The sequence below is a fragment of the Triturus cristatus genome, chromosome 3_1 (assembly GCF_964204655.1).
Source record: "Triturus cristatus chromosome 3_1, aTriCri1.1, whole genome shotgun sequence".
Taxonomy (NCBI): Eukaryota; Metazoa; Chordata; class Amphibia; order Caudata; family Salamandridae; genus Triturus; species Triturus cristatus.
In genome coordinates, this window is record NC_140583.1 from 70,296,776 (window position 1) to 70,321,992 (window position 25,217).

Sequence of the window (25,217 nt, forward strand, 5' to 3'; positions counted from 1 at the left end):
TCCTGTAACCGCCTATCCAAGTCAGGGAAGACCACCACCAGGACATGCTTCATCTGGTGGGTCAGGTGTCAGCGCCCGCCGTGCTTGCGTGGAGGTGAGTCCTTCAGCTGGCACCGGGCGATCCTTCGGGTCCAGCACCGGATGTCCTGCCAGCGTTTCCTCACTTGGGCTCGGCGCCGACTGCGACCCTCCACCGATCTCACGGCCCTGACGGCCCGCTTCCATATCTTCCCCTTGGCGTAGGCAGTTACCTGTGAGGATGACAAAGTGAGACAACATCACTACACCTGCTCCATGTCACAGAGACACACATTTGAACATCTTTGATATGTTGAACAGGGCATAGTATGCTGGCAACAAATAGCACCTTTGTCATAGGGACATTTGCCTCTGTGGAAGGCCCAATGCACTACATGGCATTGAAAGTACACAGGTGGCATGAGGGGTGCAACACACTCCCTGATCATGGCACACGCTGTGTATCACATGCAACACCAGGCTGATGGACAGCACCTCCAAGCAGTCACATGCCCCAGGCCACTGACGCAACCTCAGCAGAGTACACAGACACACACAGGCACAGCTCAATCACCTGCCATTGGCAACAGCGGATACAAACCTCACTCTGCACATGTGCCACTTGCCTGTGGAGTGTCACAGGTGTGGTGCTAGCTCAGCAAGTCAGACACTCCGCACGGCTTACTTCTCACATCAGATGGGTGGAGCTGTTGCCTCCTCCATGCAGCTGTGGTGCAACAGTCCACATAGACACTCACCCAAATGACAAGGACCATTCACACACATCAATATCCAGGGGGCGTACACATCATTTGGACACTCTCACCACAGCTCCACTCAACTCACACACATCTGTGGGTACAGTCACCTGTCACACCGGGGGGGGGCACAGAATCACCTCTGGACTATAGAACAAAAATGGCCCAAAGGATTGGGCAGGCTGATTGTGCCATGCACTATCACAGTAAGCACAATGCAAGTGAGGGGTGCACACAGGAACTACATCATGCTCTGCATGGGAGACATAAGCCATTCCCCCCCCCCCCCTGGGAACCACTCTAAACAACATTGCATGTCTGTCACACCTGGACACAATGTCAGAAGTGACAGTTACAAAAAAGGTGCACAGTCAAAGGTAGTGGAGTCAGCACTCACCTGCTCCCCTGGTCTCCCATACAGGCTGGTGTACTGTGGGAGGATGACATCCAGCAATGCCTCATTCTCCTCCTGGGTGAATGGCTGGGCCCTCTGCACAGACCTTGACATGGTGCCAGAGGAAGCACAGGCAGCAGCAGTGGTGTCGAGTGAAAGGTAGTGCAGGCAAGTGCCCTCTCATGGGTTCCGGCTGACTTATATCTGCCTTGCTGGGCTGTTTCATGTACAGGAGTACAGAGTGATTGGTCAGACTCATTTGAATCCTACGTTTCCTCCAATCCCTTTAAACATACACCAGTGAGTTCCTTTGCATGGTTCAAAATTTGAGCATAATGTGAAGTCAACAGCCACTTTGCAACATTGTATTTAGTTGCCAACTGCCTTTTACAGGCCACATGATGGAAAATTTGAACTTGAAAATCGGTATCCATGACAACCAGCATGCATTTAGGCCCTAATACTTGTCCCTCATGCGTTCCTATGTAATTTAGCAATCCACACACAGGTACGGTGCGTTTCACACGGATGTATGACGTTACAACGCACACTATTACAACGCATGCACTTACAACGCATTTTTTACAACGCATAATCCATTACAACGCATGACATTACAACGCATGACACTACAACGCATTTTTAAAAAATACCTTTACAACGCACTACCATTACAACGCATACTACCTTTACAACGCATACCATTACAACGCATAATATTAAATTACATTTAAGGTAAGTATTAGATAGTATAGGGGTAAAAATTACTATTCTAACTCCAGGGGGTGCAACAGTAGGGTAAGTGTTGGATAGTGTAGGGGTAAAAATTACTATTCTAACTCCAGGGGGTGCAACAGTAGGGTAAGTGTTGGATAGTGTAGGGGTAAAAATTACTATTCTAACTCCAGGGGGTGCAACAGTAGGGTAAGTGTTGGATAGTGTAGGGGTAAAAATTACTATTCTAACTCCAGGGGGTGCAACAGTAGGGTAAGTGTTGGATAGTGTAGGGGTAAAAATTACTATTCTAACTCCAGGGGGTGCAACAGTAGGGAAAGTGTTGGATAGTATAGGGGTAAAAATTACTATTCTAACTCCAGGGGGTGCATCAGTAGGGTAAGTGTTGGATAGTATAGGGGTAAAAATTACTATTCTAACTCCAGGGGGTGCATCAGTAGGGTAAGTGTTGGATAGTATAGGGGTAAAAATAACTATTCTAACTCCAGGGGGTGCATCAGTAGGGTAAGTGTTGGATAGTATAGGGGTAAAAATTACTATTCTAACTCCAGGGGGTGCATCAGTAGGGTAAGTGTTGGATAGTATAGGGGTAAAAATTACTATTCTAACTCCAGGGGGTGCATCAGTAGGGTAAGTGTTGGATAGTATAGGGGTAAAAATTACTATTCTAACTCCAGGGGGTGCATCAGTAGGGTAAGTGTTGGATAGTATAGGGGTAAAAATTACTATTCTAACTCCAGGGGGTGCATCAGTAGTGTAAGTGTTGGATAGTATAGGGGTAAAAATTACTATTCTAACTCCAGGGGGTGCATCAGTAGTGTAAGTGTTGGATAGTATAGGGGTAAAAATTACTATTCTAACTCCAGGGGGTGCATCAGTAGTGTAAGTGTTGGAAAGTATAATGTAATATTATGCGTTGTAATGGTATGCGTTGTAATGGTAGTATGCGTTGTAATGGAATGCGTTGTAAAGGTAGTTTTTAAAAATGCGTTGTAGTATCCTGCGTTGTAATATCATGCGTTGTAATGGATTATGCGTTGTAAAAAATGCGTTGTAATGGTAGTGCGTTGTAAAAGTTGCGTTGTAAAGGTTGTTCCCAGTTTCACACGTACCCCTACGGCACCAGTTGCACAGTGCGTTTGACACGTATGTGTACGACCAGTGTGTACACGTACGTGTACGACCAGTGTGTACACGTACGTGTACGACCAGTGTGTGTTTCACAGCTTACACTGGTGATAAGAGGCGCACACAAATGGAATGGAGGTGTCAGACTTGTGCACGGCTGTACATAAAGCCATTGTCATTGCAGTCCTTCATGTGCAGGGCCTAGGTGTGTCAGGCAGTGATATGGCACATGTCTCCTCATGTTTTAGCACAATAGATGTGTGATGACCTGTGAACAGATGTCATGTGTGATGGGGCAGTATGTGGCACACTTCCCCTTTCCACTTTCACATGTGTGCATGTAGTACAAACGTGTCAAGCACTGCATCACTGGTATGGCACAGTCACCAACACCCGCAAATGTCCCCTGATGCCAGGGACAGGGACACTAACACCTGACATCTAAGTACCAGCGTGACCCGATGTGACTATGTCCTGTGTGTGTCATGTGTTCCCATGAGCTTGCTGTTGGTGTTCCGTCAACTGCATCTGCTGTTGCTGCATCCAACATGTGTCTGTGTGTAGATGGGCATGGCACACATTTACGCACACCATGCCACATGTGGATTCACACGTTACGTGTGTCTGTATGCTTCAAAGATTATTTTTTGACATGAGGACATATCTGCGCCGTATCCATGTCTGTGTTTCGTTTTTCACGTGTACCCCTTCATCGCTATGTGTGTGATCTGTACATTTTCAATGACATGTGACCTGTGCGTCTAGCTTGCCGCCAGCTGTCTGAATGAGATGACATCCTTCAAATGCAGATATGTGGATGTATGTCACTCCTGTGATGTCTCTGGCTGTTCACTTACACTGGCCCACAGCTAGTTTCGGGGCATGTCATGTAGAACTTGACTATCAACGGGTGTAGCTGGCTTGCTGTAGGAGTATCACCTGGCTGGCATTCGTGTCCTGGATGTATTGCACAGACCAGACTCTGTATTTAGCAGATGTGTAGTAGCAGTTCAGCATGTGCTCAGTTCATTGACATTGATGTTGTTATGAACTCACTCTTCGTTATTCCTTCCAATTTTCTGCAGGGCACCCCCTCTCCCCCGAAAAAATGCCAGACTTGGGTGCCATGAGGGAACGTGACTGCATAAGATGTTACCGCTTCTCGCAACAGTTGATTGAGAACTTGACCGCAAAGCTTGAACAACACCTCCAACCGCGACACAGGTATCCTGCTGCGCTGACCCCCAAGATGAAGGTGATGGCAGCCCTACATTTTTTTGCCACCAGTACGTTTCAATTCACCATAGCTGATGTGGGTGGCATGTCACAGACCATGTTCAGCCGTGTCCTGCATGATTTTTTAGAAGCCATGTTGGAGCACCTGGATGAATTCATCCATTTTCCAACTCATGAGCAGTTGACAGGTGTCAAGGGTGAGTTCTATGCCCTGGGAGGGATGCCCCATGTAATTGGGTCTATTGATGAGACACATGTGGCTTTGGTACCACCACAGGCACAGGAGGTCGCCTATCGCAACCGTAAACATTACCACACTATAAATGCCCTTGTGGTGTGTCTTGCTAACATGCTGATTTCCCATGTCTGTGCACGTTTTCCTGGGCCAGCACACGATGCCTCCATCATGAGGCGTAGCAGGGTGCCAGAAATGATGCTGCGGCTGCACAACGAACGAGCACGTCTTGTTGGTGGGTATACTCTGATTGTCCTTTGTTTAGCGCTATTTTTGTATCTTACGGCATCTCCTGACCCGCTTCTTTACATGATGTTTCCATGTAGGGGACTCTGGCTATCCCAAGATGCCATGGCTGATGACGCCTCTCCGCAACCCCAGAACAGCTGCAGATCACTGTTACAACAACGCACAGGCGAGTGATCGAGAGGACGTTTGGCCTCCTGAAGAGCAGATTCCGGTGCCTTCACAAGACAGGTGGGTCCCTCCCATATGCACCGGTGAAGGCCTGCAAGATCTTCCCCGTGTGCTGCATGCTGCACAACATGGCAGTGGAGAAGGCTGTGCCACTCATCCTGGATCCGGATGAGCAGGAACATCCACCCGTGGAGGATGAAGGGCTTGGTCACGAGGCAAGTGAGTAGGAGGAGGAGGAGGAGGAGGACGACGACATCCGGAGTCAGCTCATACGCAACTTCTTCTCATAATGGTGAGTCCATGGGTCTGAGTGTGCACGCCTGGAACCTTGTGTGGCATGTGTTGCAATGTGTGTGTCCAGCTGACTGTATTAAGGGACTTGGATGTGTGTTCAGATGTGTCACTCGAGTGATGATGTCCTTCCACACATTTTAGCTTAGACACTCAATTTTAATATAGCATGGTGACACACTTATTCCTGTAGACTAAATGACCATGCATGCAGATGACAATCTTTGCCCTGACTTCTTGTGTGTCTGTCATCCCCAGGTCGTTACGCATGCTGTCTGCTCGTGTCATCATTGGCCTCCCGCTATTCCTCATGAGTATTGCAACGTGTGCAGAATCAGCGTCCCATGCACGGACATGGTGAAAAGTCTTTTTGGTTAAGGATTGCTGCACGGCATTTTGGTGTTGGTAGGTGTTTGGAGTGTATGGGCACTGCTCCTGTGCATGTTGTGTTACTATACATACATGTTGACTCACCATGCGGCACATGACATGTTGCATGACTCCCATGTATTGATAGTCACCCTTCGTAACAGTCATCTGTGATGGGACTGTGGATTCTGATGAAGGCATCAATGTGTGTACAACTTCCCTCTGAAACATACGGGATGCTACGGGTGGACATAGTGTGGGACATCCCCATGAGAGGATAAATGGGGAATTGCAGCCCCTCCGTGTGCAGCAGGGGGTGTTTGGCTCACCCCCTTCACTTGTGTGCCAGTTCAATGGATTTACAGCATCTGTCTTGTGAAGGGGGTGTCCAGTGTAGGTCCCACATGTTCAGCCAGATGACCTGTGAGTCTGTTCATATTGATGCTTTTCCCTAGGTGTGAACATGAGTAATAAAGGTGTTCCTCAACCTCCAAGGTGCCTCATCTCTGTCAATGCAGGTCTCTTGCCACTTTGCATGCGGTATCTCTGGCATAGTTGTCAAAGATTGTGCATATGAGTCAATGTGTAGTTTGTTGATGGTGACCTCAGCTAGGCCTACCAGTGCAAGGGGTTTGCCCTTCTCTGCACAGAGTCCTCAGACCAATAGGAAGAAGTTGGCACAGAAACTGGAATAGAAAATACAAAGTTTAATAAACCTCATGAGGTGGAACTACATTCACACAGCACCCTTCGGTGTTGAGTGAAGTAGCACACTAAACAGAAGAAGCATGGTCCTTTTATACCCACACAGGGGCTGAAAAAGGCGGTACAAGTACACATGAGAAGAGTTATGCACATAGATGGTCATACAGAAACTGCACAGTCAACAAGTAGGAGGAGTAATAAGTTGCTGACATCAGTTAGAACAGCCTGACAGTTCTATACTAGGAACAGGTGCACTCTACTAGCTAAGCACATCTGCGCATGTGCAAGACTCTGGGAGAGGGAAACAGCAAATGTACAGCACATAGCTAACTAAAATGGCTGCCAAGTACAAAATGGCTTTCAGCTCATGCTAAGCGATTAATGCAATCTTCAAAAGTTTAGCAATATGCATGCAGTTCTTCAGGGATTTGAATCTCTATTGTGCATGATGTCCATGGTTGTGTATGTATTTGGGCATGTTGGTGACCACAACGGGCCGTCCATACCTGCTGAGGGTGTGTATACTGTGCGCAGCTCGTCCTTCAGTTTCATGATCCGGTGTCAGTCATCTTTGGTGATTGTGCATCCATTGTCTCTGGGTGTGCCATGGGAAACCGAACACTCTTTCCTTTACATACGCCTGTTGCAGTAGTCCTTTCTGACATCCTTGTCTTTGTGTGCAACTAGTGGCATAGTTTCCAGGACATGCCGCCTGCTGCTGCGGCCCCTGCAGCAAGGGCACACAAAGTTTACAGATTCGGCAACACACACACCTCAAAGATGCTCCTCCCTTCCTCCCTCCACCCATTCATTTGGATGGGATCAGCTTGTCTGTGCCACTGTTGCGCCCACGCGGTGCCATAGGCTGGACCGTCAGCGCATGCAACGTGCACATTGCACGACCCTCATGTCCTTACATGACCCACATCACACTACAGTCTGATGTTGCAGCCACCCTCCAAGCAATGTCCATCCAAGGAGCTGCCGCCTGCTCTCAGGCATACCCTAGGCACACACACGACACCTTTGTATGATGAGTGTGCAACTCCAACTGCCTACACAGCGCTGCCCCACCTTCCAGGCCCTGTCACACCAACCCGGTCATGTCCCTCCTACTCCCCACCGGCTCCGTACACCAGCAAGGCCATGGGAGTGGGACTCAAGCCTTCAGCATGTAGTATAGTGGCATCATATGACATATGGCCCAGGTATCATCTCTCAGCGTGTCAATCTTCAATGTGTCCAGGTCCCCCTCACTGGCATCACATGCGCACAGCACCTCATCATCAGCTCGTATGCCATTGACAGCCAGGTGCTCCTCACCCTCACCAAAGACGCAGCCATTGCCAGTTCCAACATTCAAGAAGGCATGAGATCCATTGATGAATGGCTGAACATCAGCCACCTGAGGCTGGACTTGTACAGGACTAAGGTAATCATCTGAGGATTGTCCCATTACAGGTGGGTCAACTGCTTGTGTCCCACCCGCAAGAGCCCTGCACATGCACCCAGTGCCCACAAGATGGTGTGCATCATGGATTTGTCACTCACATTTGCCATGCTAATCACCAGCATGTGTACCTCAGGGTGCAACATGATCCACAGATAGATCCACTCCAGGGAAAGACAGACCATGCCCCTGGCCCACAACACCAGCCGTGTCAACTACTGCCCCGCTCTCTACGGAGCAAGTACATCCTAACTCCCGGGAAACTTGTCCACATCCAGGCTGCATGTGCACACCTCAGCTTCAACATCCCGTGCCCCAGCCACATCACCGTCCACCAATGATAGCTGCAATGGATCACTGTGTGCTGCAGGATGACCTTCAGACTCCTCACCCACACTCAGGAGGCAGGCCACAACCCCAGACCCCAAACCAACCTTGGCCGTCTGTCATCCGAGACCCTGTAGTGCCACCTCTGTGCATCCAACCTTGCCCTGGCCACCATTCTTCACATCCACCGTACTCCAGCATGCAGGACATAGTTCTCACACCTGGCAAGACATACCTGTTACTCCCTCCCCGGCAACATCCACATGAGCCATGACCTCTACGCCTTCAGGGTACTCTTCCCAATTGGTCTGTCCGCACAGTAATGCATGCCCCTCCTCAGCAGCTTGAGGCCATCACGGCTGAGCATTGTGCTCCATGTCTGTATAGTATGATACATTGTGACCCATGTGTGTCCTGTCCCAGACTCAGATTCCAGGGTATGGATGGCTGCAGTTAATTCAACACTCATGCATTAGTTTGACATTTCCCCACATGTAGGTTGTGTACTCATGCAAAATGAATGCAACATGTAATTGTAGAAATTACGATTTATTCTCGGTGGGGGGCCTGTTTAGTGTGGACAAATAGGTGCTATACAGTGTGCATGGAATCCAAAATTCACGGGGGGAGATGGCATCCTTGTCTGTTGGAGTCATCAGAGTCCAGACCACAGTGTTGGTCATCATTGGTCAGACTGTGACCAGCAAGTCCATGTGGCAGAGAATGTCATTGGATGAGGTGCTGCTGTTGCGCATGAGGGCCAGGTGCCAGTCCAGGTGACCTGGGAGATGTGGATGGTCCGCTGCCTCTCACGGTCTTTTCCATGGACGACCCACCTTCCTTGCGGGACCCTCAGATGCAGGCCTTGACGATGCTTGGGACGCTCCGTCGGACGAACCCTCCTCCTCCTCCCTCCCTGTGGCTGGTGCTGGTCTTCGCCTAGTGGCACAGGGAGGGTTGCCCATGTTGTCGGCGATCCGACGGAGTGAGCGGCTTATGTCTGTTTGCACCGCCAGGAGCTTAGCCAGTCTTGCCTCCATCCGTCCTTGGTGTTGTTGTTGACTGGCGTGTTGCTCGGCCTGCTGGTTCTTAATCTCATTGAGGGTCCCCACTACCTGGCTGATGCCCTTGGTGTCACGCCGGTATGTCTCCAAGATGTGGCGTATGTGTGACATACCGGTTCCCTCAGCTGCCTGGTCAGGTTCGCGCCTCCGCCTGCCTCCACTCCCACCACCCCTGCCCACACGAGCCTGGCCTGCCATTGTGGGCACATCGGGTCTACGGGACCCCTGAGGGATGGCAGTGTCGGTGTTGTATGCCTCCTCCTGGGTGGCCGGAGAACCTTGTCCCTCCAGGTCAGACTGGCTCAGTTGTTCTGTGCGGGCAGGGCTCCTGGGTGTCTCCTGGGATGTGACAAGAATGGGGGTGGTAGTTGTCACAGATGTACCTGACCCAGGTGCTGCAGGGGCTTGGGCACCAGAGGGTCCATGTTGGTTGGGGGTCATCCACAGAGTGCTGAGAGTCGTCGCCGCCGGTGGGATCATCTTGATGCCGAGCCCGGGCCTGTGATTGTTCCCCCCAGTGTTGGGGGGAGATCCATGACGTTGCCCTGTGTGTGTGAGAGAGACAATGTTAATGCTGTTTCATGCGACATCCATGTTTCATACATGTTCTGGTTGCCACAGTTCCTCAAGGTAGTTGTATGTGCCTAGCATTCACATCAATGTTCACTTGTGGATGGGTATGTTGCAGGGGACTGATTGAAATGTTATCCAGGGTCTTTGACATGTCGCATTTGGCCTTGGATGCTTTTTTGGCTGTGGCTTGATCTTGTTGTGTCACATGTCCATTGTGAGAGTGTGTGACTCCATTGGCTGCCCTGGGGGTGTGTGCTTGTGTAAGGGGTGAGTGATCATCACTCAGGCCGACGGTGTTCAACATCCACATGGCCCCCCTCACACAAGTGGCCCGCCACCACAACCTCAAAGACACCTCCTACGCCGACGACACCCAGCTCATCCTCTCCCTCACCAAGGACCCTCACACCGCCAAGACAAACATCCACGAGGGTCTGAGAGGGCCATCGCCGACTGGAAGCGGAGCGGCCATCTGAAACTGAACTCGGACAAGACGGAGGTCCTCATCCTGGGACCCACACCCTCACCCTGGGACGACTCCTGGTGGCGATCGCTCTGGGGACATCACAGACACCCACCAAACACGCACGCAACCTAGGATTGATCCTCGCATCCTCCCTCTCCATGTCCAAGCAGGTCAACGGCATCTCCTCCTCCTGCTACGACACCCTACGCACGCTCCGCCGGATCTACTGGTGGATCCCGACTTAAACAAGTAGAACAGTGACACAGGCCCTCGTCAGCAGCTGACTGGACTACGCCACTGCACTGCACTCTACGCAGGACTCCCATCCAAACCTCTTGAATGAATGTCAAGCCAGGTGGTACGATCTGCGCAGGGCAGTCAAGCGCAAAATGAACGAGGAATACGCCCAGAGTAACATTACAGGAGGTGGGCTGCCCCACAGACCGGTACATTACCATCCCTGGAGCTGTTTAAAAATAACACCCTGCCACCCGCTTAAATGCCCCAAAAATGAGCTATTGTGTCCCAATGTCAGTTTAAACCTGTCACTGGGGTATATAAAAGCACATAGTCACTATCACAGTCAGTAAAGAGTCAATAAAAACAAGGGCCGAAGCCGGCTTCAGTACCTTCCAAACAAAAAACAATCCAGGCCGAGAAGAGCTTGAGTTGGGCACGAAATGGCTTACAACAGCACCCAGAACAGCCAAAGGGGGTTTCCCTGCCCGCCTCTTTCTGGCTCTGATGGGCACAGACAGGCCCGCCCTTGGCCCGGGCTGCTCCTGGGCGTGTCCCGCGTGCGGGAGCCTGGAGTAGCTTTTATGTGCCTCCTGACGCAAAACAACGCGACGGCGCCTCCTGGCACTTAGGTTGCTGGGGGATGGAGTCCCCTAAAGTGCCCAGTGCAGTGCAAATGAGGTGCGGTGATGGGCTCCCGAACGGCGGGAGCCCGGAGCAGCTTTTATGCGCCTCCTGGCGCAAAACAACGCGTCGTCACCTCCTGGTGCTTAGGATGCTGGGGGATGGAGTCCCCTAAAATGTCCAGTGCAGTACGAATGCAGTGCAGTGATGGATTTTCCGCATACCACATCCCAGACCCAGGCAGCGTCTCAACAGTGATACCTTTAGTGCATCCCATTCCATCAAGGCTGATGTAGCCGTACCTGTGTTGTGTTCAAAATATTCTGTAATGGCAGTAATAAGGGACTCCGGAAAGGGGGGTCCTCCAATATAGCAGTCTGTAGATGCCAGGTGGGAACCGGGGGAGGGGGGTCGCATGTTCCAAGCAATTGTTATGTATTGCAGATTGTGATCTGAGTGTGTGTGGCCCAAGTTATCAGTATTTGTGATGGAGGGCAGCAGGTGGGATGTGCTTAAAAACCTATCTAAGCAGATATGTAGTGCATGCTGTACGAGTAAATGAAATATACTAACGTCTTGAGGTTGTGATGTGTCCTTTTGTCCACCAATCCCCACTGCTGCGTCCAATCCCTCAGTGTCGAGGCATTAGCAGAGGCCTCTATGCAGCGCAGTGTGGAGAAGGAATTATCTAGGTCCATGTCCAAGACACTATTAAAGTCCCCACCTATCAGCCATGGCAGGTCACACCACCTGGAAAGCACCTATGATAGTGACCGCATGAAGGTGCTATGCTCAGCAATGGGGGCATAGATGTTACCTAATAGGAAGTGACGACCATCAAGTCTTCCCCTGAGGAAGACATACCTGACCTCAGTATCTGTCACCACCTCTTCTGCCAAGAAACGAGTGGCCGCGCGGATCCAAGTTAACACGCCATGAGCATATGAAGAAACAATTGTGGCAATACTTGCCCCCCTCCATCTACGTTGCAGTTTGGATGCTTCTAAGTATGTTAGGTGTGAGTCTTGTAGGAAAGCGATTTAAAGTATGAGTACACTTCAAATCAGTGGCAGGGGTTGCGCAGGCCCCAAACATTCCAGGTGATAATACGTTGACTTGTCATGTTATGTCTGTGTGGTAAAATGTGAGACACCAGAGGCCAAAGGCATAAATATGACTGTGTTGGAAAGCGACAGCAAGAGTCAGCAAGGAGCACATATAGCAGAACCTAAACAACCTGACCTTAAAACTGAGTGCCAACTGGCAGTTTAGCAATGCCAAAAGAGCGAACTTTGCAAAAGGAAAGGGCTGCCCAAACCAAGACTCAAACTTTGTTAAACAAAATGAAACCCCAAGATATGTGGGTAAAAGCCAGGGCATGTAACCTCACTGAGCACTTGAAGGTAACACCCCTCAACATTACAAGTAAATGTGAAGCCACTGGGGACAGTTTAGACGTGAATTAAAAAGAAATAAGCTCCCACTGATCCCCACCATTCAGGCGGCCGGGTAGGTACTCAATCGCTCCCCACAGAACTCACCCAGCTCAACACACTAACAACATGCCAGTTCCAGGAGGCATGTAAATAGGAAATCAGAAGGACAAGGAAGAGCAGATCGTAGTTAGAAATAGGCTACACATCAAATAATAGCATCTTACATCTGCGGTGTAATATCCAGTAGAATCTTCGAGTTATTGTCTGAAGGACAAACCACTGAGGATTCCTAATCTCCGGACAATCGAGGTGATGCCACATCTTTTTCAGAGCTGTTACGAGTATCGGGTATCCGTTCTGTCTCCTGAACAGCCTGCTGCCGCTCCCTGATGATTTGCTCCAGCAGTCAGCTTAGGTGGATGTCTTGTTTACTGCCGCCAGCATGATCCAGGTGCACCTCCCACAGTGTTCCGCTCTTCTCCCCTGCCACTCGGTCGAGGACCTGCAAACTGTCCGGAGGCCTCTAGCCAGTCCCATGTGTCCTGTGGCGTATTGAAGAACCTTGCCTTGCCATTAGCCACCACACGAAACCTTGCAGGAAACAGTAAGGAGTATTGGATATCTAGCTGTCGGAGTTGCTGCTTCACTGTTAAGAAGGAACCCCTAAGGAGTATATCCGGGAATAACATCACAGACCCATTCTCCAGTCTGATCTCTTGCAACTTCCGCGTTTCATGTGGTATTGAGTCCCTGTCACGGAAGTGCAGGTCCTTGAAAATGAACGGACGAGGTCCCGAGCCAGGCGCAGGTTTCCTTGAAGGAATGAGGTGCACCCTTTCAACAATGAAATATGATGACAGGGAGGAAGCCGGTAGCAGCTCTCTGAGCCACCGCTCCAAGAATGCCACTGCATGCTGGCCCTCAGCCCCCTCCAGTAGGCTAATTAGGCAAACGTTGTTGCACCTTGAGCGCCCCTCTGGATTCTCCACCCTGTCCTCCAGATGTTGAATCCTGGCCTCATAGTCCTGCAGCTGTTTTTCCACCAACTCAGTTGCAGGCTGTATCACGGACAAAGTTTGCTCTGTGACTGCCACTCGGTCAGACAGCTTCCTGTGGTCGGCATGGAGCAGTTTGAGGTCTGCTGCTACACTGTCAATTTTAGATACCAGTGAGACACGAGAACATCCAGTACAGCATCAAATCTGTCCCTGGGGGAAGGGTGCTGATCATGGGAGTCTAATTGTTCTAATTCCGTTATGGAAGAAGAGCATGAGGAAGTTCTAGATCCAGCGCCGTGTGTGCAACCCAATCCTGTGACCCCCGTTATGCACTAGCCTCCGTGAGTTTGTATTCGTTTTCACACAAGTAAGGTGGGCAGTGAAGCCAGAGGCCAGCCATGTCTGGCGAGATTGCCACTCTGCACTAAGCAATTGTGCGTCAACACTGAGCACATGTTTCTGAGCCACACAGGTGACAATGTATTGCAACAGCCAGACAAGAAATACCACTGCGCATGACGGGAATGCAACGCTGCCAGACCCGTCAAAATCAATGGTGTCTAGCACCCTACACACCACACAGAGCAGCTGGTGGGACAAAGTCAAACCACATCCATGGAGGGAGGTGTGTTACTGTATGTCAGAAGCAGGGGAGCGAGATCTAAGCCTACACTAGTCGATCATTCCCAGGGATTCCCACCAGAGGCCAGAAGTGCCAGTACATTTGATCACATGACTTCGGTTTCTCAATCCGCAGCTCTGCCGGTCAATTGGCCCACAACAAAAAGCGTGTCATGCGCAGCCGCAGAATCTGCCCGATCCTCGGCGGCACATTTTACAAGCCCTGGGCCCTCGGTGAGGGGGTGGGGGCTCCTCCACTCTGATGTCCGCCATGTGGCGCTCCCAGGCCACGGGCGCCAGCAACACCTTGTGGCCACTCCACATCCAAGCAGCCCAGGCGATGTACGGAGAAACAGCCCCACGCCCAACTCCAGACCCCGCCATCCAGCAGAAAGGTCGGCGGGTCGCCCACAAGGTAAGAGGACCTCACCGAGCCTACCAGGTGTGTGCAGCTGTGTGGTAGGTAGAAGGAGGCAGACACTCAGTTCGAGCCACAGTGCTCCTCAGTTAGGCCACAGCCCTCTCCTGTGCACGCCAGCTTCCGTTTCTCCATGGGTCGACGAGCTGTCTTCTGTAGTCGGGGCTCAGGCAGTCAGTCCTGCAACACCCACTGCAAAGCTCCTCACCTCTCCTCCCTCACAGTCAGCGGCAGCGCATGGCGCTATCCGATGCCTCTCACATCCGCTCACAGCTCTGCGTCTCACTGCGCCGTCCCCTTCAATGGATGGACCTAATATAAGCAGTGCCTCTCACATCCGCTCACAGCTCTGCGTCTCACTACGCCATCCCCTTCAATGGATGGACCTAATATAAGCGCACACATGTACGCTCGAATGTTCTCTGCAAACTCAGCGCTTCTCCATAGAAAGTGTGGCAGGAAAGAAAACTCTTGTAGAAGGCACCAACCGTTCCCTGGTATCATGATTCACATATTGCGTATGGAGTACCGTTTTCCTCCCGTGATTCAATACTGTAAATCTCCAGTTTATAAATTCAAACGATTAGTTTCCTCATGCGATTTAATAGATGAACATGAAGGATACACGTGTACGCGATTATTGTCTGAATAAGCGCTTCTCCAAAGGAAGTGACGCGGTAATAAACAAACTTGAACGGAAGCATACTGAACGTTCACGATTTCGTGTGCTGCGTGTCGCGTCTGGCACACCCATGATTTAGCAATTATTCGGTCATTATGAATGTTTTGTGATGTCAATAAACGAATCTCGAATGTAAATTCATTTTATTCTTGTATCATTATTAGCCACTATGTTTAAAGGTGAATTGTCATGTTTGAACCAAGAATCACGATGATTCAATAGCACGGAACACTGATGTTTTGTGATTTATAGAATTGTAAGACCCATTTGAATATGAAGATGCGGACATTTAAAATAATCTATCTTTCATGTTGTTTTAACGACTGTGTTTAAATCTAAAACACTGTATTCTAATCCAGACCATGACGAATGTAGAATGTAGATATCCATAAACTCTATGAAAATGAACTCATTCAAATATGAAACTGGTAACATTAGAAAAGATTAACATGGGCGTCCTTCATTGGGTGCGTTCGATGAGTTGTAGTGTCACTTAGAATCTTACTTCCACTGAGGTATCGGCAAGAAAATGTTTTTACTATCCTATTTATCAATTTGGAACTGCATTACCAATGACTGGCTCTCTTCTACTATATGTTGACAAAAATGTAAATGAAAAAAATTCAAAACGACCCGATCTAAGCACGTAATTGCACATATCCCGTAATGAACTGCCTTTTAGATAGATGTCTCTACCTGCTTTGTCAAGGTGATATCAGCATTACAGTATTAATAAATGTATCATTGGCTGTTGCAAAGTCATCCTGTGCCCTTGGCAGCCCCAACTTTTTGCTGACTGATGCTGGTGGTAACTGACTCTGACTGACTCTGGGCTCTGCCTTACCAGGCCCAGGGCCAGTGCTATGCTGAATGAAACACATTAGAATACAGTTAAAACACCTACATACACTAGGGTACACAATAGTATGGTGGAGTACCCCTGTGATTGGCATGACCTACCCTATAAGCCCCAGGTATATAATAGGGCAGTGGGATTGAAACTACCTAGAAGTCCCTAGTACCCTGGGGCATGGCAGTTTAGAGGCCAGCAGCTCTTTTTGCACTTGCATGGGGGCACTGCTGAAGCCTGAGGTCAGTTTAAAAGCAGCGCTGCGTGCCAGTACTGCTTTTAAAAAGTAAATTGTGCCCAAACTCGACTTTGGTGTTTGGGGCACTTCAAATGGATATCTTACAATGTGTTGGCATATTAGGGATCCCCAGGGTCTCCCCTAGGTATACCAGGGGTGGAGATTCAGTTATTTATAAGGTACACCCTTATAAAATCAGTTTTTATATGCCTGGGTAAAGTACAATTTCACATTTCACTCCCCACATTGTGGTAAAGTGCTGCTAAAATTCGACTTTAATGCTATGAGCACTGTAGAGGGAGAATCTGCAATATTTCTACTGATCCAGAACCCCTAAGTCTCCCCTAGTTGCACATGGGGTGAGGTTCCTGTAGATATAAGGCAAGTACTTATAAAATATGTTTTTGTAAGTCCTGGTGCTGGAAAAATGCAGAAGTCATGTTTCCCATTGCAAATCCCCAGTTACATAGGTTAACATGGTAGAAAGTTATTGATTAATAACTCTTGATAGGAGAGGGATAAAAATGCCATTCAAAGTCTTCCCAGAATGGTATTAAGAAATCCAACAATATCATATTGTTGAATTTCTCTTAAAGTGTACATACAAGAAGTTATAAGACTTTCTTGTTTGTAAGACCAAATTCAGCCTTCCAGTGGTCTGCCCTGATTGGTCAGAGTTAAGTGGATTAGCCAGGCTTCCTTGTCGAGGTGATAAAGAGCCCCTGGGGTTGACCAGGTCTGCTGGGAGGGCAGTGTGCTGTTCTGTAGGAATGCAAGGCCAGGGGGAGGAGTCCTAAACCATGGTCTTCAAAGAAGAGAGCAGAGACCAGTGTCATTTATGGCTCTTAACTTACCACCTCAGGAAGATGGTAGGATTAAGGAAGGTATGAGCAGATGCAGGGGGAGACTCTAAGTAAATTAGCCATCCTAGGGGTGTGTTTAGCCAGCTCTTACCTCCTTGCTGGAAAATCAGCCATTATGGATTTGGAAGATTTGATGCACTCTGGGACAAAATAATGCCACACTCTACAGGATGTGGTCATAACTTTGAGGAGTTACCCTGCTCCCATTGGTCAGAAGTGACCTCCTGCATAACCCAGAGAACTTGGAATAATTATCTGAGAGGGGCAGAGCCCTCCAGATCTGCTACTTGAAACTTACTGAAGCAAGAAGCGCCCTACTGAGAAGTTTTGCTGTGCAAAGATTTCTAAGGCCTGACTCTGAAAACTGCACCATCTGAAACTACAGCCCTGTGGATTATTTTGCTGAGAAAGGAATTAAAGAGTGGACTCCCTGAAAGCTACAAGTTTAAAGAGCTTAACTGGAACATCACCAACTAAATCTACACCTTAGAGAACCATCAGTGGATTTGTAAGGGTTTTGTACCAGTGGATTGTGGGTACTGACGTCCTCAACTTTCAAGGACCATCTTGGAGCTTCCAGAATCTTGGAGTAAGTTTTTTACACTCTGGGTCCCCTTCAGAAACTTCAGGAAGAAGTTCAAAAAGTTTGGAGAACTTTGGAGCAACTTTGAAAAAATGGTTCATAGAGGGACCGACTCAACCTGGTCAGCCAGGCCGCCTGCCTTCAACCGCGAGCCAGCCAAGCCATCCAGGTTTGTGTGAGAATTTGGCCTGGTATATGATGTTCACTAGTTAAAGTGACCACCTTGTACCATGCCAAGCAACCCTTATGGTGTGGTTGTAAGTCAACCTTTTCGGACTAGCTGCCCTAGTGGTAGCGTAGGCTAAGCAGTCTTTGAGGCTAAACTCGTTAAAGCGTGTTAAGCAGGCTGTTTTACCAAATGTAACCCCCTTTTATACCAATGAAAGGACACCACACACATATATATTCAAAATATATATGTATTTATTTCTCAAAGTAACCCTTAGACTCTTTATGAGCACAGGAGCACAAATCGTTAAACTAGAATACGTTAGAATACACAGAAGTTGCACTTTATATGGATAGGCCCTGGTGGCCGCTCGAACCATATACTAAAATAGTGGTATAAGTACCACGAACAGGAAAGGGAAAAGGCCTAGGGCCTCTAGAATCGCTGGGACTAAAAGGAGCTAACTTTAGTTAGTGACCAGGAGGTCCACGGGTTGCGTGTGCAGAGCAAATAGTCACACGCGAGCTCCCATAGGTTTTCAACAGGTGCGTAAAAGTTACAAAGTTACTGCAAAAAGGATCTTCCGGATGGACTATGAACTCAAGATTGGAAACACAGACACTAGAGATGGTACTCTACACTTGGGCACCGGAGTGCCAGCTTTACCTCACCCACAGGAAGCGGGTGCATAGGTCTCGAAGTGCGTCGGGTTTCTTCTATATGTTCAATGGAGCCTGAAGACAAAGGTGCTGCAGGCGGTCGGCCCGGAAGAGATGCGGTGGATCCAAGGGTGGATCGGAGTTGTAGAAGACCTGTAAGCAGAGGGGACAGTGTTCACAGTCACTAGCCAGTGACCAGCGTGGCACCAGGTGGGTACCAGGCGATGTTGGGTGCAAACAGGAGGAAAGGTACAGCTTGTCTCTGCAGCCACGTAGTCCCTGAAGGTCGACGACGTCCAGGAGTCGGGTCACGAGCTGTCCCACGCAGGCTCTCGCTGTCGGCGGTGTCGGCGACTTGATCGAAGCAAACAAGCCTTGGCAAGAGCAATTGTTGTGGAAAACGAAATAGGCTGATGGTTCTGACCAGCAAGGTCAGAGGGACTGCTCCTTTGGAGGGGAGCAAGGGCCAGTCTGGAGCAACCAGACCAGGGGTGTAGTTCTTGAAGTTCATCGCCAAGATGGCTACTAGCCAGCGGGCCAGCAACCGGTTAGGCGCGTCGAGCGGCAAAATGCAGAAGGGCCCCACGCAGATCATGGAGATGCTGGAGGGCTCACCTTTGGTGCAGATGCTGCTCGGGTGTTGGGCTTCACAGGACCCAAAGCACAACTTGGAGGGAGCCTCGGTTGTCGCGCTTGCAGCTTGTCGTGGTCTTTTCAAGATGGCTGGCTCCACGTGTCTCGGTGCCTCCACGGGTTCCTTCTTTTCAGGGACTGTGGATCGGGCGGTGAGAGGTCTGGAGGTCCAGGTCTTGTCAGTCTCTGGGCTCGGGCTCCGGCGGGAGGCGGCGGCAAAGCAGACATTGATTCACTGGATGGTGCTTGCGTTAGCAAGGTGGTCACTCCCTGACCACAGGGGAGATTCTCTTCAGTCCTCTGTGCGGCAGAGCGTCGAAGTTCCCGTCTTCTTCTTGTAGTTAAGTTGATTCCAGGATGTCTGAAGTCTTAGGACACAGCTCCTACCTTTAAGCGGATTCTAGGGGCCGGACTACCTGCTAGGTCCCTCCCTAAGGGTGGGACCAGGAAGGGGGGTGGTTACACCCCCAATCCTTTGTCCAGCTCGCCCCAGGTCCAGGGCTGGTGTGCCCCAGGACCGGATTGAACTGGCATATACACCGAGGCTCCTTGTGAGCCTCAGGCATGTCTGGTTTCTTTCAAGCCCTACCTGACCAATACACAAAACCCTGTCTGGGGTGGTGCTCGCACCTCCCCTGGCAGGCAACCCTTTGTCCACGTCTCCCAAGCTGGAAGGACTCCCAGCAGCAGGAGGGCAGACTTGTGTCTGTGGTGGCAGCATCCATTTTGTGGAGCTGAGGCTATGTCTGATTTTACCCGGGTTTCAGGCACTGTACATGTCGTGTCCCTCTAGAAGGGTGGAATGCTAACCCCGTCGCCAGAATTGGCGAGGGGTTAGTATTCCAATTCGTATGACACCTTACTCGACATGTTTTGATAAAGCCAAACCAAAGATAGCATTTAACCGCGAGGTTCATAATGCACTTAAGAGTATATGGTATGACGATATCTGGAAACGGTAGAAGGAAGTTGTTCCGACCACTGCAGACAGGCTCAGCTCATGCCAGAGCACCATCTCACATGGAACCAAGCACTCTGCCTTCAGGATTGTTAAGGCCTGCCATAGGAGTGACTTATAGGTTACCAGGTGTCCCATTTAAGGTTAGGTATAGGTATACTACACCTAAGTAAGAGGTGGTTACACCAACTTACCCCAGCTGAGTGATCAGCCAGTTGTGTCAAATTTGTTAGGCCAGGCCAGGGGTGGCATAATACATGCTTCAGCCCCTGGCAGGCCTTAGATACACCAATGCACTGGGTACCTAGTGTACACTGGTACAGGGGCTCACAGGGTGATCTAGTTCCAATGGGTTATGCACCTAGGCTACATGGAGTCCATTTTAAAGAGAGAGCAGATGGGCTGAGGTCCTGAATGGCAGGATCTCAGGCCAACTAAGTCGAAAAACCAGCTAGACACGAGGCAAACATTTGGGGGTAACCATAGTCAGATATCCACCTTCCTACAGTTTGTACCGCTAAAAGCTCCATGGGTCCAACTTCCAGAGGTTGACTGGGACTAGAGAAAATCTGAAGCCGGCGAACCCTCACCGGATCCGGATCTGGCTACATGAGGAGCATCGAGAGACCCCGCGAGAAAAAGGTCCAGAAAAGTTTCTAAGTGCTCTCGTAGAAAAGGTGACCGGGAGCAACCACGAGAGCCACGCCGCCTGCCTTCCATCGCGTGTCAACCTGGATTCCTGGGTTGTGCCGCTGAAGCAATCTTGAAATATTTTTAAGTCTGCTGTAGAGAAGTTGACCGGGAACTCGTCACAAGTCAAGCCAGCAACCCTCACCGAATCAGGACTGGCTGGGAGCTTTGAGGACGCTCGGGAAGAAAAGCTCCAGAAAAGTATCTAAGTGTGAAGGTAGAAACTGAGACCGGGACCTGCCGGGAGCTGTAGCCACTCAGGGCTCCATCGCACCCGGCCTGAAACTTTGACTTTGGTCTAGTCTATTGCGATCAGGTATCACAATATGGTGCTATAATCTTCTAAGTGCTATATTTTATTAAATCTTTGAAAATTAATTGCTCCGGTTCCCTACATTGGATTTTTGTCATTTTGGTGTCATTTTAAAGAAAAGATTTTTCCTATTTTTATAAATTGGTGCTAAATTTTTATTATGTGTTGTGTGTCTTAATTATTTACTGAAATTGTGTTTTTGAATACTTTACATACCTGTCTTTGAAGTTAAGCCTGTCTGCTCGTGGCCACGTTACCAAGGGTTGAGCATAGGAATAATTTCCTAAGACCTATGCTGAGTCCTGCCATGTGTTAGTGGCCCCATTGCCAGTGGCAGACCAAATTTGCCCCTACCAATAACCCACTTTGTTATGTTATGTTATAGTGTGTTTATATAGCGCACGGCTACTCCAGAGGAGTGCCAACATTGGCAAATACATATTATCAACCATGCATCCAAATCTGAACAAAAATCAATAATAACATGCATCCCTATTAATAAAGAAATTGTATTCATGTGTCCACTTATTGTTATTCCACTGTCCACATCCAAGTCTTCCTCCATTTGTTCATCTTCGATTGAAACTTTATAAGAAGCATGCTTATTCAACCCTGTCGTTGAATCTGTTTTATCAGTGTGTTTAATCTTTTTATCCAGTATAATTCTGTTTTTAACAATGTCTTCCTTTTGTGTGCGTTATCTCTGATTCTGACTTGCTCCATTACAATGAACCTCAGTTGACTGATGTTATGACCAAAGTCATTAAAATGTAATGCCACTGACGATTTCTCCGTTTTCATTTTTATATTACTCTTATGTTCTGTCGTCCTTATCTTACTTTTTCGCTCAGATTTCTCCACGTAGGCTAGGCCACATGGACAATTCCACATGTGAACTAAGTTCTCGTCTCACAAGCCACATTCACTCAGAGTTTGATTTTGATTTTGGATACATTTGAATGGATTATTTATCTCAGATCCCTTAATTATGTTATTTCAGTTGTAACAATTGAAGCAAGGGATAGTACCCTTGTACTTTTTGTTCAACTTGCTGTTATCCCTTATTTAATTATTTGATTATAATAATTCTTTTGAATTCTTAGATCGTCCATCATCGAACATTGGTGTCTGATTGAATATGCCTTTGAAGTCATGTACTGATTGTATCATTGGGCAATATTTCATTTTTGTTCTTTTAACAATTACACTTTCTGTTGAAAATGTTGATATGAACATCATTCTTGTAGTACCTTTCTATTTGTTGCTTATAACTGATTTCCTCAACAAATGAACAAATTAGAATTGAAGGACAAGAGACCATAATATTGTGTTCCATAAATGTAAAATCACTTTTACACGTCAATTCGCCACGACTTATATTTAACAGCCTTCGAACAATCTTTGACTTTGATGACTCTAGATGAAGATGTCAAGAGAGCTTTATTGGAGCTAATGCATTTTACACTATCATAGCTACTTTCAATGGTAGAACCCATCAAGTGCAATTCACACATGAAATACATGACACTCAAATAACATTTTGGGGTGTGAAAGTATCATTAATCGATAGACAATTCAAAACTGGCATGTTTGTAAAACAACAGATCAAAATAACATTGCATTTCACAAGTTTACATCAATATGCTTTGAAAAGGCATGTCCCTACTCACAATTATTACGTATTAGAAGAATAACATTAGACGTGTGCACCTATGAGACAGACAAATCAATGATATGTGGTAAATTTACCAAAAGAAGCGACCTACAAGAAATTATAGGAGAAGCAGTGAAAAGGACAGAGAGGAGACGTCAACACCTGCTGGCAAATAAGCAGGATGGGTACCTTCATGTTCCATTGAAGTTCATAGTTTCGAAGAACCACTCATTTTCATCCAATGTCTTCCAATTAATACATATGCACACCCAGTGACGCGTGAATGACACTTGGTCTACAACGGCTAAGCACAGGTGTGGTCTTTCTCAAGGCTCCTCGCGATACCCAGTCCTATTCAACTTTTATGTCAGGCCACTGGAGGAACTGATTCAATTCTTTTGGTTCCAGACCTTCTCCTAGACAGATGATGATCAGTTTCTTTATACGTCTGCCAAGGCTTCCAATAATAATAAGACTCTCTTAGGGAAATGCCTTTGCATTATTGCCTTTGCCTTGGTATATAGATATAACAATGGGTAGCGACCAGACGTCTGAAACTCAATAGTGGAGTTCATGAGTAGACTAGTACCTTCGTCTCAGGCTCAGCTTGTAAAACTCTTCTCCCTACATAACATTGAGGGACGCCTTTATATATCATCAAGTGTCATGACATCCAGGCATTCAAGGCTCACCCCAACCTAAGGTTGGAATTGCACCTTCATATCTCAGCTCTGAAGACCTTATCCAGCTCATCCTACCTGGTGGAAATACCCCAGTTTAGCTACAGAGAATGTTTTGCACGTTTGCCAGTCCCATGCGTCACTGTTTACTTGTATTGACTCGCTCTCTCAGCCAGACACATGCTCACGTTCAGCTCCCCCAACCACAGACGAAAGGGGACAGTCAATGCCCCTTTGACTTCTTTGGAGCAGCCCAAACCTCTAGTTTTCATCATTCTCCTAGGGTCCAAAGACAACATTGAGGACTCTACTGATGCATTGTATTCCTCCTCAGTAGCAGAGTCACGCGGCATCAGAAAGAGATTGTGCACCTTATCACAAGCAAAGTGGAAGAGGAAAGACAGTGCTGCCGCCATTTCTGTCTGCCGGGTGGTAAGTCGGGATATCCAAACCATCCATTGAAACTACAGCTGGAGACCTTGTTGGATAGGGAGGTCACAGGTGGGGTGATCAGCGCCACCTATTGGATCCTGCATCTGACCACCACAGTGTCTGCCACATACAGGGAGAGGGCAAGGATCCCTCTTTGTGCAACTTCTCACAGGATAGGGTGCTGGCAGGGTGCGCGCTTGCATCTATGTGTTCTGGCCCCTGTAGACAACATACCACCTTCCACGCGTCGATCTGAGTCACAAATCGGTTCAGCTACATCAACCAATACAAACACACATTTATGGTGGTATTTGTGAATCTTGCAATATTGGGTACTAAAAGGTGCACGCGTATACTAACACCAGTCTGCATCATTTTATGGAGAGATTGACTAAAAAAGTTTAATTCTAATAAAGAAAATAGGAAAAAATGCTAATACTGTTGTCTGACACCAGCTGAAATGTGTCATCTGTTCAAATTACCCGCACTGCCGCTGTCTTGGGAGACAATATCTGAAGCCATGTTTATTAATCGACCAAAGATGGTTGTTTTTCTATGACAGATGATAAAAATGGCCATTTGTGTAGCATAAACTCCAAATGTAATTCTGTCTTGGTCGAATAATTAGGTGTTATTATTTTCCTACTCAATGGAGCTCATTACATTCAACCCCTAAGGGGGTATTGCCCACAGGGAGGACCACTGACGCCACTTTTCTAAATAGACCACAAATTGCTGTTTTTTCGGTAGGGAATAATGCCATTATTTATTTAGCACATACCGCCAATTTAATTGTTTTTTTGCCTATTCATTTGTTTAATGCAGTGGTACTCATTTTATCAGCACTACTAGAAGATTGTAAAGTTTAGCTATTCCCATCAAGATTTAAACATACCAACAAATACCCACTGAGCTATCTTACGCGTATTAGAAGAGAAAGTCTGAGTCGATGGGATCACAATTCCTTTCAATAAATCAAGGGAAACTTCCAATAGATTTAACTTTTTCTGTGAAGGGAAAGGGTGAGATGTTGGAATTTTCAGAGGTTTCAGTAGAAGCAAATGTCTGCCTTTCATGTGTTGCTGCGGATGCAATTAGCGAGGATCCGATCAAAAGGTAATTATGCCTCAATTCTCTGTTCAGGTTACATTCGTTAATTAACACCACGAAAGCCTAATTTGAGTTTTGTTCTGTTTGATTCACTGAAGGCCTGACCTGACCTGGCTTATTTGTTTTTTATGCAAATACAGCACAACAACCGGATGTTCATTAATAGGAGTCTGTTTTCCCTCTATCTGCGGTGCTCTTGTCCG